Source organism: Saimiri boliviensis, chromosome 1, assembly GCF_048565385.1.
Source record: "Saimiri boliviensis isolate mSaiBol1 chromosome 1, mSaiBol1.pri, whole genome shotgun sequence".
Taxonomy (NCBI): Eukaryota; Metazoa; Chordata; class Mammalia; order Primates; family Cebidae; genus Saimiri; species Saimiri boliviensis.
In genome coordinates this window covers 216,509,037-216,526,863 of record NC_133449.1, presented here as the reverse complement: position 1 = coordinate 216,526,863, position 17,827 = coordinate 216,509,037, and the positions used below count along the sequence as shown (strand labels likewise).

General features: G+C 36.1%; 1 pseudogene; it reads right to left on the bottom strand.

Annotated features, from left to right (window-relative positions):
* Positions 1-3,418: 3,418 nt before the first annotated feature.
* On the bottom strand, positions 3,419-7,141 carry LOC101036578 (T-complex protein 1 subunit eta pseudogene; annotated as a pseudogene).
* Positions 7,142-17,827: the final 10,686 nt, after the last annotated feature.

Below are 17,827 nucleotides of genomic sequence, written 5' to 3'. Positions count from 1 at the left end.
TATCACACAATGATGAGAACTCTCTTCCCACCACCTCCATATAAATGCTTAAACACATCCCTTCCCTGAATACTTTCCACTGCCCACACCCGTGTAGTAATTTATATGCCACTTTACCCAGAACTCCCTCCATTCTAGTAGGAAGCATTTAGACTTACAAAGTGATTGAGGTTGGAGGAAGTTCTTCCAAAGTGCAATTCATGTGTCTTTAAAAAAAAATTAAACGCTATAAAGTAGGAGAAGCAAAACAGAATTTGCGGTTAGTTCCTGTAATATGTTAAACATCTGCAGTTTTGTCTCTTCATCGGGATGCGGGGTTGTGCTGTAGTCACATCCTGATAACATCTGCACATTACTGATAGCTTTTGCTTTATTCTTTATGGTCTGCTGATGAGAGATTCTTTAACATTCCTTCAGTCATCAAGACCCCAGTTGGATTTCTTTGCTTGTGACAGCCTTAAAGGTGGTTTCATTTACATTTGCTAAAATGTCACAATATAGGAAGATATTTTCAGTTTGATGTTTCATCCCTTCCTTTTTTTATCCGGATGCTAGTTTTAGCTTTTCAAATGAATGTCGAACTCAAAATAGATTTTCCATGAAATATATTTTGTCTGATTTTTGGAACACCATGTCTGCAGCAGAAGACTTACTTTTTTTTTTTTCCAAAAAAGTTTTCAACAAGGAATGGCACCTCTCTGCTCCTGCTTGCATTGCAACAACAGCTACTATGCCATGAAAGGGTGAGCTTGTTTAACATCCAGGAACACTGAATGTACGACTAGTTTAAAGGTCAGGTACTGACAGGATGGGAGCTGTTTTTGCTTCCCTAATGACCCCAATTACATCAGAGCTGAGCAAATAGTCGATAAACAGTGGCACTAACATACGTAGAAAAAAGTGTTTATTTTACATTTCCAAGACAATTAGCAATCCCCTCAGTGGTTCTAGAAAGACTTTGAGATCCTAGAGGTTTTAAATAAATGAGACGATGAAAAGTAATATAGAATATTTGTGTAAATAATCTTGGGCTATCTGCAAGCATTATTTATATTGCTGAATACATCTTTCTAAATGTAGCAAGCCAGAGGTCAATGGTAATACATAAGATAACTGCAAAGAGCGCTATGAACAATAAATTTTAAAAAGATTAATTGGTTTTGAGAGTTAATTTCCTTGACGAATTTAGTGGAGATTTTTCTTTACCCACTTGGGATTTATAGAGTTCAATAAGATGTTTCACTGACATTCATTTTTAAAGTTGAGGTGATAAAACGTATTTTTCATTTTATAATATTTGGACATTTTTACATATTGTATTGATTTCTAAGATAATTCTATTGCAGTTAGAGAATATGCGGTAAGATTTCCTTTTCTAAAAAATTTGTTGAGACTTCTTTTGATCTATCCTGCTGCTTATATTGGTGAATTTCTCATGTATACCTGAAAAGAACATGTATTTGGCAGTGTTGGGTGAAATGTTCTATAAATGTTATTTAGGCCAGATATGTTGACAGTACTGTTCAAATTTTCTGTACCTTTATCAATATTCTTTGTCTAGATAGTCTATCAATTACTAATAGTGACACGTTAAAAATGCCCAACTGTGATTATGGATTTGAGAATATCTTGTTTTGCTTCACAGATTTTGAAACTTTTTTTATTAGGCACATACTTAAGATATGTCTTCTTGATGAATTTACCCTTTTATCATTATAAAATGTCCTCTTTATTTCTGGCAATTTTCCTTGTCTGGAGGTCTACTTTGTCTGCTATTAATATAACCACACCAGCTAGGAAACAGATTTTTTTCAAGTGTCTGGCTACATTTGTGGGTCAAATATTTAAGAAAGAGTGCATCAGCTTACCTGTCAGCTTGCATTCCCATAAATATCAACCACAAGAGAGAGTTTATCGTTTCTCATGGGTAAGCCATAGCCTTCTGAGACAGGAGCAATGAGAGAAAGAGAAATTAAATGAAATGAAAAAAAATGAGTTAGGATGTGACACAAAATAAATCAGAATATAGTTTTTATTACTTAGAAAATTCACATCTGTAATTTTTGGAAGTAATTTAATATTTACTGAAAATTTGTACTTCACTAACGGCTATAGGGGATTGAATAGTATCCCCCCAAAATGTATAACCACCTAGAACCGCAGAGTGTGACCTTATTTGGAAATAGGGTTTTGTAGATACAATTAAGTTAAAATGAGGTCATACTGGATTAGAATGAACCCTAAGTCCAATGACTAGTATCCTTATAAGACAGACACACAGAGACATGCACCGAAAATAAGGCCATATGAAGATGGAGGCAAAGATCAGAGTGACGCAGCTACAAGCCAAGGGACATTAGGAACTTGGAGAGTGGCAAGAAAGAATTCTTTTCTAGAGCATTTAGATAGAGCATTGCTCTGCCAACCCCGTGATTTTGGACATCTAACCTCCTAAGCTGTGAGAGAATGAATGTCTGTTATTGTAACCCACCCAGTTTGTCATATTTTTTGTGGCAGCCCCATGAGCAACCCTGAAAACTATCAGAGTTATCCCAGTTAGCAAATATTCTATTGTATTAGTCAGCTTGGGCTGTCGGATCAAAATACTATAGACTGGGTGGATTAGACAATGGAAATTTATTTCTCACAGTTCTGGAGGCCGGGAAGTCCAAAATCAAGGTGCTAGACAATTCATTACTCTGGTCACAGTGCTCTTCCTTGTTTGCAAACAACAGCCTTCTCACTGTGTCCACACCTAGTAGAGAGAGAGAATAAGAGCTCTGTTCTCTTTTCCTTTTGTTATAAGGGCACTAAACCCATCATGGGGACTGTACTCTCATGACCTCATCTAAGCCTAATGCCTTCCTAAAAGCCTCAATTCCCAATAGTATTACATTGGGACTTAAATTTTTAACTGAGTTTTGGAGGATACATTTCAGTTCATAACATCAATCAATAAGATTATTTTAAGAAAAGTTTCAGAGTTAAGCTAGAAAAAAGAAAGCTCCACATACCATGTGAAACTATTCTGGTGAGGGACATGCCACTTATTACATCTGACAGGCCACAGTCTATTATATGGACACACTTATATCAGAGCACAGTGTCCACTTTCCCAGAGCTGAAGATTAACCAGGTTTGTGTTAAGAACCAGTTTATCTGTCGTTTGTCTGTTTGTTTTGATGTGGGGGTGCATGTTGAGGTAAGAAATGAGCAAATGAGCAAACTTTCAACGAGGTTGAGAGAAACAGAGAGAGATAGAGAGACAGAGCAACTGCAACACATTTTATTATGAAATTACCAAAAATACAATAGTCTAATTTTTGACACCCCCTTACTTTATACAACACTCTTCTTGCCTTTGGACTCACACAGAGAAATATTCTTATGGATTGAAAAATATTATTATGCAGTTTGCTCATACTCTTATAGTGTCAGACAGAAATATATATTACTCTATCAGGTGACCTTTGTAAGTCCAGAGAAAGTATCAAGTTATAATATTAAGAGCAATACTAATAAAATGCAAGTCAATTCTAGAGATCTCCTAATTCTGTAGGGAAAACTCTATCAGAGTAGATTATCAAGGTAATACTTTCCAAAGGTGTGAAATACAAATTCCCAAATCTCTGGATGGATGACCTCAGCCCAGTCCCCTTTTTTCTAGAAAACTCTGGTTCTTTATAGGTATTTAAGGGACATAGTAGGTTTCCAGATATAACTTTCTTATCAATTTTTAATTGTGTTGAAAGTAAATGGCAAGAGTTGCCCCATTAATAGTACAGCATGTTTATTACGGATGTTGAACCATGGCATAACCCTCTAAATGAAGAGACAGCTTGCAGAGCTTACTGCCCCCTTTCCTTCCAAATGCACTATTTCCCCCAAGCCTGAAGTTTTATTTAAATAGCCTCCAGTGGGAACAGAGTAGGCCAATTACTATCCTGTCCTTGTAACATCAATTAACCAAGCCACCTCAGCTAGCCTTCCCACCAGTTCTGTAATGGGTGGGATGCCACTCGATGGAGGTGACTGTGTCCTCCACCCAGCCAGCTGCTGGGGGAGCATCTGTAGTTGAGCCATTCTTGATGGTTTTATCTGCAGACATCACTAGCCACACAGTCTCAGAGGCTGTTTTCAGGGCATTGAACTGCACCATAGCTGACTCCCACAAGAAGGCCTCAAAGTTGTCAGCTATGTCTTCATTGTTGATGTTCACGCCATAGCAGGTGCCTCTCTGTGCATGCCATACCCACAGCTTGTTGAGAATGTTTGTGGTTTCAAAGAAAGTATTGTCACACAGCTGCTATGGGATAATCCCCAAGGGCTTGGTATATGCCCCAATCCAGCTACTGTGTGCCTGCAATAGTCCTTGCTAATCCCACAGGTACTTGGAGAGCTCTGTCTCCATAGCCACACCACCAGCCACCACCGAGTCATTTTTGATGGCCCTCCTGACAATCAAGATGGCATCATGCATGGACTGTTCTGTCTCCTCCATAAACTGCAGTAGATCAAGGTGCATGTCTTGGTCTTGTAGATGCCAGTAAAGAAATTGTACCTCTCACCTCCAGTCAGAGTCTCCTCAAATATCTGGTAGCTGCCCAGCACATCTGCTGACAGAGCATTCACACTGGTCTGGATTGACCCTCTGCAGGCCATCATTGCCCTTTTCAGATTCTTCTCAGGTACGTGGCCAGCACAGAACATGCCCCTACCAGCAAGTACTGGGTGATCACATCCCCAGTGGAGAGTTTGGACAAGATAATTTTGATTCCAGAATGATGGATCCTCTCTAACTTGTCATAATGTTCCACTCAACATCAACAATTGCCTGGTAGTATTCAATTGTGAGGACTCTGATCTCAGCATTATCTTTCTCAGCTTTCAACTCAAGCTCAACATTTAAAAGAGCAATCTTGGGATTATGGCACTTTTGGGTTTGCATTTCCAACCCAGCATAAAAAAATTTCTTAAATGCAACACTAGCTACCAGATGGGAATCCTCTAGGGCTCCACCCTGTACTTTCTTGATTCCAATCATTTTAATCTGCAACAAACTATTAAGCATCATCATTGCATCAACCACCATCTTAGCAAAGAAGACTTTCTGCTGGAAGATGATCTTGGAGCTCAGAGAAGGGACACTTCTCCAAGCAACTTCCTCGACTCTACTTTTTCTGCCTCCTTCATGGTCACAGTGATTTTCTTGGTTATCGTTAACTGCCAATTGGATGGCTGTGCGGAAAGCTTAAATGATGATCTGTGGGTGCAAACCTTCTGCCACATAAGGTTTCACCTCTCTCAGAAACTCTGCAGCCAGCAATGTCACTGAGGTGGTGCCGTCACCCACCTCGGCATCTTGATATTTGGCGATGTCCATTGAAGTCTTTGTTGCAGGATGGACAACATCAGATAGTTTCAGAATTATGGCCCCATCATTAGAGATTGTTGCTTTGCCTCTGACATCCATAATAAGATTTTCCATGCCATGGAGACCCAGGGTGGTTCTTCTAGCCTCAGCAATCACCTGTCAGGCACTGATGTTACTCACAGGCTGGGGGTTGCTTTGGGAGCTATCAGTACCCTCTTCCAACAGGATAACTGGTGTGGACATCATTACGGAAGTTTACTCAGTGGTCCGCTGCTCTTCTTCTCTTCTCTGTGTCCTGGCTACTCAGCAACCCACGGTGTCCCATGCCCACACACACTTTTTGTTACGGCACTTATCAAATAAATTTTTCACTACAGTTACCAGTATGTATCTGTGTTAGGTATGCAGTCCACGTGGCTTTTATCTTGTAAGCAATTGGAGTAACTTCTGGATTTTGCTATCATGTGAATAATTGAGATCTCCTAATACCAGAAGTTGCCAACTGCTGTGACTCCATTTTGAGGTATTTGGCATGCAAATTCTCTCAAGGACTCTTCTGGTCTCTGAATTTACAGCCTACCTTCATGATTCTGCCAAGATAATCTAAATGTAACCCTCTAGAGTTTTATTGGGGATTAGTAGCTCTAATATTGAAAGAGGGGACTGTTAACTCCCAAGGACAAACCTACAGCCATCCAATTGGCAGTTTCTCTGAAACAGAAATTACCTGGGTGCTCTTGATCCTTTTAGAGAACGTTTACATCATATGCTCTTCTGTGCACTATGCTGACCTGTTCCAATCTACATCGTTTTATTTCCCCTCTAGGTTGCTGTTTTCAAACAAAGCACTAACAAGAGTTTAATGATTAATTCTGCATGTTATTGTCTCTATCAATATTAAATAGGGTCCTTTTGGACATTCTCTCTTCACCACGTTTCTCTGACCCCATAGTTTTCTGGTTATCTTCCTATTTCTCTGGTTACTTCTGATTCCTTCTCTGCATATCCTTTTCCTCCTTTCCCCTAATATGGTTTATTTTTTGCAAAGATTTTTCTAGGCCATTTTCTTTCTTTTGTCATTTTTACAATCACTTTGAGGGCACAGAGGTAACTCCCAAATCTGTACATGTCTTGATATGAATATTTCACCCTCATCTACTGAGCATATCCCACTGGAAGCCTCAACAATCAATAACTGAATGTTATTTTTCATTGATCTTTTCTTTTGTGCTTTATATTTCTCCAAATTATGAATGTCAATAGACATTCTGAATCACATTTAATCAGTTTTTTACACCTCCAAATATTTTTTAAAGTATCCTTTTCTCCCCACCTCTACTACTAAAGTCATATTACTAGCAGTGTGATGCTAAATATTTAACTATCAGCATTCCTGCATGTGTATATAAAAACATACATATGCTCATTATTGTTTAATTATCCAGATCAAGATTTCTGAATGACCAGGAGTGGTGGCTCATGCCTATAATACCAACACTTCGGGAGGCCAAGGCAGGTGGATCAACTGAGGTCAGGAATTCAAGACCAGCCTGACCAATATGGTAAAACCCTGGCTCTACTAAAAAATACAAGAATTAGCCAGACATAATGGTGCATGCCTATAATCCTAGCTACTTGGGAGGCTGAGGCAAGAGAACTGCTTGAACTTGAGAGGCAAAGGTTGCAGTGAGCTGAGATCATACCATTGCACTCCAGCCTGGGCAATGAGAGCAAAACTCCATGTTAAAAAAAAAAAAATGACAGCAATATATTTTGTTGTATTGATATAAAGGATGTGTAGCTCACAATTTAAATATATATTTGCAATACTATTGTATACATATACATGTATTTTATAATAAAATACCCAATACTGTTTAATATAAATTTTATAAATCCAATTGATTCTCACACAAAGTTTTTGTTAATTTTGCCAACTCCTGTATCTATAGCAACCAACCTTATGGTTGCAATTGATGAATAAATTCAGTTCTAACACAAAGGTGAAAATATAAATATATGTGTTAAAATTTCATTCATTCAATAATGATATGAGCAACATCTGGATAATAATTTTTGATATTATAATAGAAGATTTCCATAATTTTTTGTGCTACTCATTAATGATTGGCTATAAACATGACATAGTTTTATTTTAATCTATATTATTATGATTGTCTTCTTTTTTCCTTAAATCTGGACAATCAACAAAACAATAACTCAAGTCATGATTGTAGTATTTGTCAATTGCTGTAGTGTAAATACACTCATCATGACCAATTTCAAGCTACCATCACAGTGTTACTAAACACTGAATTGGGAAGAAATGTACATTAGTATTCCATTTTATATTATTTCCACCATACAAATACATGTTATCTTGAGAACATAGATAGCAGTAAAATAATTATGAAATGAGTAGTTTGGGGCTATTTATTACCTTTTTAAATATAAACTATTTAATTATAAGGTTACATAATTTATCTTTTAATGATTATATGCAAACACTGGCTCACAATGTTTCTAAAAACTTAGCAATTGGCTCTCACAAACCAGTACAAGCTGGTTCCAGGAGAGCCCTGCTTTTAGTTCACCTAGCCTGTCCAATAACTTTCTAACTAGGTTCCTTTTTTCCCTTCTGTGAAAACCATCTCATATATAGTTTTCAGATTGACAAATGATTCCTGTTCAAAAACTCAGAATACTTATCATTATCAAGAAAATAATGTCTAAACTTAAGGATAGCTGTCATTCAGGAATCTTGATCTAGATCTTTCAAATATTTCTCACCCTCTTTCCTCCTAACTGGAAGTAATTTATCCCTTTGCTTCTTTAAATATAACACTTTAACTGTGCCTCAGGACTTGAATCAATCTTGAATTACCTTGTATTCAAGACACATCTATTTCATGTCTCTGATGTGTAAGGGAATACTTTTAGTACTGAGAATATGGAAGGAATAACAGACTTTGTGTTCTCAAAAAACTCACAGTTTAGAGAGGAAGATAACAAATTAACAACTGTTGTGTAGTTAAGTACAGTACATATTAACTGCTATGGTAGAGGAAGGTACCTTGTGGTAAGAGAGCCATGCAAAGAAGAAGAAAATATATATGTATATATACATAGGCTAAGCACATTTCATCTGCCTCATGTCCTGAAGGAGGAGAATGTATTTGATGCATAGATAAAACAAAAGTAAAGAGATAAAACATGGAGGGAAGAGGTAAGAAATAAGCTGTGGAGGGTAGGCAGAAACCTTCTCTGATAGGAAGTTTGAACTTTATTCTGTAGGAAATTGAGAATTTTCAAAGGATTTTAAGGAACTATCACTTTGACAGAAGTATGAAGGATGGGTTGAAAGGATGAAAGGTTGGGGATGGTGAGACTAGGCAGAGGTCTTTTGAAGTAATTTTGGAGATAAACGCTAAAGCATTGAACTCAGTAACACAGAAGTTGGAACTTAGTTCATCAAGATTACTTAGTAACTGGAGGTTTCAGTAAGGGGGAAGAGTCTCAAATGACTTTCAGGTTTATGTCTTGATTCAATGGATGGGCAATACTTATGCTTCTATTTAAAAAGGTAGAATAACCATACAACTGATCATCCAGACCAAGACAGATTTAACAGCAGAAGAGAATGCAAAAAATAATGAAAACTATAAAATTTTGAAATTATTTCACATTGATGAAGTCACTGTTTTTATTTTATTGATGGAACTATAAAATAGTTCTCTTCAAAAATAAAATTATTTCTAAAAATCCTTTGATTTTCCACCATACAAATACATGTTATCTTGAGAACATAGATAGCAGTAAAATAATTATGAAATGAGTAGTTTGGGACTATTTATTACCTTTTTAAATATAAACTAATTATAAGGTTACATAATTTAGCTTTTAATGATTATATGTAAAAACTGGCTCACAATGTAGAATATATAAGCCTGTTTATATATAACCATGAATGTACCCATGATCAATTCCAAATATATTCCTGCCCTCTACCTTTCTTAGTTTGTTCAGAACATGGTTTTTACTATGATGCTGTACTACTCCAAGTTTTGTTGACTTCTGATCACTGCAAAAACAAATAATTTTATCTTTATTGTATAATATTTTTTATTTGTAAAATATTCATAATTGCATTTCTAATAATGTCATGTGCTTCATCTATGACAAAATGTACTTTCAAAAGATTTACTTAGATTCCATGAATTGAATGAAGAAACAATCAAACCACTTTTGGAATTAATTTTCTATTTGAAGTATCTGATGATATGACATAAAATTGTCATCATTTACTTGTTCATGCAATTTTTCTTCTACTAATGGGTCAAATATAATAGCTATCATTTTATTTTATATGCAAAAGGAATGTTAGGATCAAAATAAATGAAATTAATTGAGATGAGCAGTCATCTAATCTAAATGAAATGTCACATTTCAAAGACTGATACAAAAACACAATTGACTACATGTGTGCTAATCTTAAGCAGTTTTCTTTGGACACAATCTCTGAAAGAGATGTATTAACTTTTGTAGTACACAATGATGCTGCCATAGCGAATTTGTCATCTTCTATTTACATATGTTCAGTTATGTCTCCTGATGATGGTTGATGGCAAATGTCAACAAATATTTTGTGCAAGTTATATATTCAACATCAAAATATCTTAAAATATGGAAAACCAGTACTTATTTGTTCAGTAAACATGTAGTTTTATATTTTCAATTTAATTTTTTGCTTAAAAGAAAATATATTGTAACATTTAAAGGTATTACCAAAAATAAAACAATTGAATAGTTAGATTTGCATCATACATAAATACCAAACTCATTCTAGAAACAGTATTTAACTTACTCTTTATGTCCTCCATGTCTGGGCTGCTCAGCCTTTAATTTCCATGTTTCCCATTGACTCCACTGACTGATGTCTTTTTACATCTCATCAACCACTCTATGGACCCCAGCACAATTGATTAATATAGCAAGTGTCATCAAGGGCATTAGGGTAGAATACTTGCTCCCATTACCACTTGATGCCACATGGAGTTATCTGCCCTGGGATGAAATGGCAATTTAGCCCTATTGTGTCTGGAAAAAAGTTTAGTAAAAAGAAATGGGTAATCACTAGTCATATCTTATTTTATCACATATTAGAGAGAGTACTCTGTTCACTGTACATACATCTTACATATTAGTGGGCAAGCCTATGGCAGAAGCTTGGAGAAAAAAGTGAAGCTCTGCTGAGCCCATCCAAGACTACTTTAATTAAACTGCTAATTAATACTTCATTATGAATAAAACATTGGAAACAAATATAAAGCCAGACAGGATGCTGGGCTAAAATAAATTGGAACTATTTCAGGAAGTCGAGGATGTATAGTTAACCTACTACTAAGCTTTACTCCAGTAGCCAAATTAATTTATTTGTAATCCCAAGTATACATTGTTTTCAGACTATGTATGGACACACATTTTATTAATGTGTGGTATTACTGGCAGTTTTCAAATTCTAATTTTCTGTTCTAATTTCCAAGATGCCCTTTTTGTACTCTCATATTTTTGCCTCTAATGAGTGAGAGTGATTTGCCAATATTTGCCATGGTCTTTGCTGTGGGTTAAAAAATATTTATTTTTACATGCTTAAGAGAAAGAATACTGAAGGAGGTACACATTTTGGAGGGAAGATGATTTCAGCTTTAAACATATGAAATTTGAGATATTTTAGAGACATACATAGAAAATTGTTGAGAAGTATTATATGAGACCTATAGCTCAGGAAAGAAGTCTATGCTGAAAATACAGATTTAAAAATTATCAGTTTATAAGAGGTTATTAAAAACATGAGTGTGAGCAGCGTATTTGCAGGGAGAATAAATATAGTGAGATGTTTCAAATGTAGAACACTGAGAAACAATATATATTTATGTACATATCTAAAGGCTCTGCTACTGCAGTGTCCATTTTTAGTTTGGAATAAACACTTTCTAAGTTATTTGCCAAGTCTGCAATAAACATCACCTTCAGAACTACTTCCTTCTTTTTAGGGTAACCCTCCAGCAGTCCTTTTCTTTCCCACATCTTCTCACACCCGGCCACTAACGGTAACCCAACTCTTATGACTGGGCATCCTCTTGAATCCTATTAGAATTAAATATAGTTCTGGGCCAGGCGCGGTGGCTCAAGCCTGTGATCCCAGCACTTTGGGAGGCCGAGGCGGGTGGATCACGAGGTCGAGAGATCGAGACCATCCTGGTCAACATGGTGAAACCCCGTCTCTACTAAAAATACAAAAAATTAGCTGGGCATGGTGGCGTGTGCCTGTAATCCCAGCTACTTAGGAGGCTGAGGCAGGAGAATTGCTGGAACCCGGGAGGTAGAGGTTGCAGTGAGCCAAGATGGAGCCATTGCACTCCAGCCTGGGTAACAAGAGCAAAACTCCGTCTCAAAAAAAAAAAAAAAAAAAAAAAAGAATTAAATATAGTTAAGCAGAATAGGTGGATTGTAATATCTAAACTCCAGGCATAGTAGAGCAGTCATATTCTCTGTCAAGTGAGCAGAGAGATCATAAATGCAAAGATAAACAGATGAAGCATGGAAATTGGCCACTTTCTGAGTTTCCTGATACAGACTTTTCTGTTCCTGGTTCAGCCCGTAATTTATTCTGCAACGGTAAACGAAGTGTCAAGGCACTAGATTGGTATTCACGGCTACAAGACTAAAAGGAAAAGTGCCATGGTCTATTAGAACATCCTCTCCTCAGCTTTTGTATACTTTCTTTCCAGGTTTCCATTTATCCTTATAATGACTCACCCTTAATCAATGTTAGCTTCAGCTGGTTTCTCTTGATACAACCAAGAAACCTTAGCCTTTACATGGCCAATATTTGTATCTCACATAGAACAAAGCATAGTAAATTTTACATCATCAAGTTCATCGATTGTTCAATAAATGTTTGTGTAATTAATAACCAAGGTAATTAATAAATTAACAGCCACTTTTAAATAACTCTTTAATGCCCATCATATCTGTAGTATTTGCTGAAGTTCCAAGAGTGAGGCTGTTGTGACAAAAATGTTACTTCCCCTGAAAGTTCTATCAGGAGTATAGCCTACTTCTAATAAGAGCCATCTAGCTTACTTACTCATGAAGAACAAAATCTTGCAAAGCTTCTGTGAAAAACAGGTTTAAATCAAACTTTTTTGTGTGCTCCAAAGTAGACATTTCAAGTAAGTGGTTCTGCTTGGTTTCCTATGAGGAGATCATATTCAGTTTCTTGCTGCATTCATTTATTGCCAGCCATGTTAAAGGATAGCTTTGTATCACTTATTTTTATCTCACTTACTGAACAGTCACATCAGCTGAAAACATGTTATATTCAGAACAGTCAAAACATAGGTAATGGCAATAATGATACTTACCTAGTCATCCCTTTACTATTGCAAAACATTCTCTTCAACCCAAAGTCCTAAAGCAAACAATGACATGAGCAGAAAACTATATAGAAGAAATCGCCAGGTATAGCTCTTGCTATTATGCTTAGCAGGGAACAATGAAAATTTCAATGAGCTTTCGTGAGATCAAATTGCCCAGATTAGAATTCTGGTGCTGTCAGGTTCTACTGTGACCTTCAAATGTTAGTAAATTTTCTACCCTTCAGTTTCCTCAAACTCATTGCCTAGGGTTGCTATAAGGATTGAATAATGCAATACAAGTAGTTTGTTTAGCCCAAGGCATTGTTCAAAAATTGTTAGATGCTATGATTTTTATTTTATAAAATGGATTAACCCCAAGATGCCAAAGTAAGGATAAGAGCAGAGAATGGGTAACTTCAAGGAGTAGCCACAAGATCTTTAGTCACGGTACCACAGTTGAGGCTCCTTGCTTCCATTTGTGACTTACCCACAGACTCCACATAATGTGAATAGCTGCTTTACACCTATGCATTCAAGCTTCAGAATGTAAATCAAAGGTAGCCATTGCCTCCTCACTGCAGAATCTGTAGTGTGATATTCTGTTCTTCAAATATGATTGCATTACTGACTAATCATCTGTAGATTATGTTCCTTGAATCTTATGTCCTTAGAGAGATGTGTAGCTTTTCCACACTCAGTCTGGTAATGACAAGATTGGCAAATCTGTGAAGTTTTCAGTGTCTTCTAAGTTTTTAACCTTCCATTTAAATTCCTCTTTCCTCATCTCAGTAGGTAGTCTACCTGCACATGCAGAAGCATTGATTTTCTAAGATCCTTTCTATTATCTGCCCCCCCCCCCCGACCCACTCATTGAAATGGGAAGGGCTCTAATGTCTGCCATTTATAGGTGTTAACTGGTTGACTGACTAATGACCCGTGAGTGTGAATGAGTTTCCATAAGTGTCTAACCACAGTCAGATCTAGTTACATTAATCCTTTTGTTCCTAATTATGGAATAAAGGACTAACTTTCCATTAAAGGAATTTTGGGCATCTCCAGGTAAGTTGGCTTTGCTTTTAAGAGTAAGGCCAACTCTGAAGGTAAATCTGCTGAACTTCTTTTAGGATAACTGTATATATGCTCAGAAAGGACAACAGGCCTCTTTTTGAAATGGCCTTTTAATGACTTAGGGAGAATAAGTTCAGAAGGCACTGAGACCCCATTAAATCCGGGTGACAAGAAGAAAGAAGTGGAGACATAATCTTTACAATGAGGGTCCCAGGCAAAACTTGGTCTCTGGGGAGAACACAGCAGAATTAAAGTGCTGGTTTGAGAACAAAGAGTAGGATTCTAATTCTTGGAAACAAGAAGAGTCATACTGTCTGAGTGAGTTGGCTTACACCTATAGTCCTAGCTTTTGGGGAACCAAGACTGGCTGATCACTTGAGGTCAGGAGTTTGAAATCAGCCTGGCTAACATAATGAAACCCTGTCTCTACTAAAAAAATACAAAAAAGTTAGCCAGGTGTGGTGGTGGGCACCCGTAATCCCAGCTACTTGGGAGGCTAAGGGAGGAGAATCACTTGAACCCAGGAGGCAGAGGTTGCAGTGATCCAAGATCACACCACTGCACTCCAGCCTGGGCAACAGAGCAAGACTCCATCTCAAATAAATAAAATAAAATAAAATAAAGAAGAGTTGTACTGAAACAAGAAGGGCCTATTCTCTGAATCCTGTGCTTTAGAGAACTCCTCTGGGCCTTTCTCCAGCCATGCTGCTTCCCATGGAGTAAGGGGTATATTCTGCTGAGACAAGCCATCTGGGCCCTGTGTCTAGCCTTCCAGACCATGCTAAGAAGATAGGTCCATTTAGAACCTGCACTCATCCTTCTAGACTCTGCTCAAATGACCTCGAGCCCACTTCCGGGCCCTGAATAACATTTCTTGGTTCATCGTAAGGAAACTGACAGCACCGCCTGTGGGGACACTACTAGTCCTGAGCTGTACCTGTGAGGCAGCTGTGGGAGAAAAGGGAAAGATGGACAGAGCTTGAATTTGGCTATGATTATAATATCCATCCAAGCATACACAAACCCATTCAAGATACAGAATGATGCTCGAAGTGGGAAGAGAAGCAGGGATAGCCAGGGGGACCCTGTCTGTGCTCTTGGCCTGGTGCTCCTGAAACTTCCCTGATCAAAAAGAAAATTGGCTCCCAAGTCTGAGGTGTGCTTGAACTTCCACAAAGGGATTAAGTGGTTATAGTTCATAAGGTTAGAGTGCTCCAAAAATCAAGAATCAATAAATCCTTCATTTCACACCTAAAGGATAAATCCTGTACTCTCCTTCTTTTTTAATCATAGCCTCTTTCTCAAAAGAATGAAAAGAATTCTCAAATTTATGAGGTTTTACTTGTTTAATTTGTGCTTAATGTTTTTGGAAAATTCCAATTTGGAAACTGCAAACTCGAATACCTTAGGGCCCAGGTAAGAGTCCAACTGTGGGTTCAGGGTATAGGGCTCACTCGATAGCATATACATTAAAGAAAAATAAATTTAAATGCATGGGAAGAATTTAGGTCCACTAGTTTGTCATCTTTGAATAAAACTTCTCTTCCCTTTCCTGAAATCTTAGAACATATTCCTATGCTTTATTTGGCATTTCTGGAAATGAAGTTTCCGCCCAAAATAGTATTGTAAAAATATGTATTTTATTAACTAGCTTTACACATTATTTGTGTCCTATGTTTACTGTTAGTTCTTATTACTAAATGTACTAGAAAAAGAACATACGTTTAATAAGAATATTGTTTGTAATTGTATTCTTACGTGTGAGATACTATGGTATTTATGTTCAAGATCTACTGGTTAAAAAACACACACATAGTGCTTTGGTGTAAATATGTTTTGAATTGTTTTGTTTTTCAAAAGAATTTTAACACCTTAAAATCACACTAAAGATGTTTAATACACAAGATCACTCACTTAGCAAGTTGATTCTTTGAGGAAATATAAAGAGTTAAATTATTAAATATGAAAACAAAGTTTAAACAACCAAATCAGAATGGATACAATAAAATGAGTATTGCCATTTTCAAGTTAGTCACTATAAGTGGACAGACTCTTATTCCACTGTTCAGAATATTTTTGGAAGTCCTCTTTCAGGAATTCTTAGGTGTCTTTGGTATAGACCCTTTGAAATATTCTTAGTTATGGTGCATCTTCATCAATTGAGGTCAGATTTTATTTTTAGAGAGAGCAGAAAGCCAATCAAAGCCAAGTCTGCTGAATGAGATAAGTGATCAAGCTGAGTCTTTTCACTTCTGATCAAAATCAAAGCATGGTTATAAATCCCAGAGTGGTGTGTTTATGTGGCTTTATAAGTTTCTACCGGCATTAAAGACAGTTTTAGAAAAAACTTACAAATATGTTCTGAGTATCATTAAAACATATTATTAACTACCTAAGATAATGACTTTGAAGAAAAACTTCATTTAGATGTATAGCTTTTAATGTACTTTTTTTTTTAAAAAAAAGAATAAACTAGGCTTTTTTTCAAACACTATACATCAAAATGAAATCAAGGTGAACTAAAAATGTATTTTTATAATTAAACCATAAAAATCTCAAAGAAATTATAGCTGACTTATCATAACAACAAAGTGAGAAACCTTAAGGAACATGTTGAAATAATTGGTTAAAAATTAATGGATCAGAAAAAAATTTGTTTAGAAAATTAAAAGACAACATATAGAAGAATGAGGTTTAGTAAATTTACACATTTTTAAACTAAGATGTTTTTACATTAGAAAAAAAAACTTAAATTGTTATATTCCATGGAAAAAATACAAGTGCTCTCTTAGGCTATGGGATTATAAACTGGCACAACTTTCCTCTAAGGCCAATTGGCAATATGTAAGAAATGTCTGAAAAATGTGCCTTTGACCCAGTCAGTTAATTTATAAAAATATATTTAAAGAAAGTATTATGAATGTGTGCAAATTTTTATTCAAGTGAGTTCTGTGTACTAGTGAAAGAAAAATAATCTATGTCCAACTAATAGAGGATTAAATTAATACATTTTTATGCTTTCATATAATAGAATAAACAATGAAAGAACAAATGTTTATAATACCCATGTTTTCAAACAATAACACAACTACAGCTATTTTACTTCTTTCAACAAACACTGAATCTATTTTTAAATACTCCTAATTAAATTATTTAATGAAATATAGACCATTAACACTGTGTGTGTGTGTGTGTGTGTGTGTGTGTGTGCACGCGCAGGCACGCATCACAGATTTCTACTTTTGAAACACTCCTATGCTGGCTATGCTGTGATTTCTTTTCATTTTTCCTGGATAAAGCATTATGTCTATTTGTAGAAGTTTTCTCACTAACAATGCCACGTACTTTGGTCTACATTAGAATGAAGCTGCTCAGGACCCTGCTCCTTCTTCTGCATGTACAGCGCTGTCTTCTTCAATGAGCACATTGTACTGCTTTTCCTTCTCCTCCTGAGAGAGGAGGTTTCAAAGAAAGTAACATAAAATTTGTGATTATTGCTTCAGAATTGAAACTGTGTTTACTGACACTTTAAATCACAGAGAACAATACTGCCCAAGCCACTGATATCCTACCTATATCGGGCAGTCACTTAAACGCTATTTTGCCGCAGATCTTTGCACCTTCCAATGAGTTTTCTTTAAGTTAAAACAAAAAAATATGGTTTTGATTATTCATTTGTTTTGGTCTGTTAAAACTTGAGCTCCTTAAACTTATTTCATGTTAGTTTAATTGCTTATAGAAGTTAAAATACTTTCAAACGAAATAATCAATCTTGCACTTATTCCATATGTAACAGAGGGTATTTTCTTAGGACTTGTAAGGAAGATTCCCAAAAGAGGACCTTTTAGAAATATTGGTATGTCTCAATTAAAACAAAAGATTTTTTTTTTTAAAAAAGCTAAAATGTGGCAATTAAAAAAATGGGGGTTATTGAAACTTCTATAAAATAAAACACGTTTATATG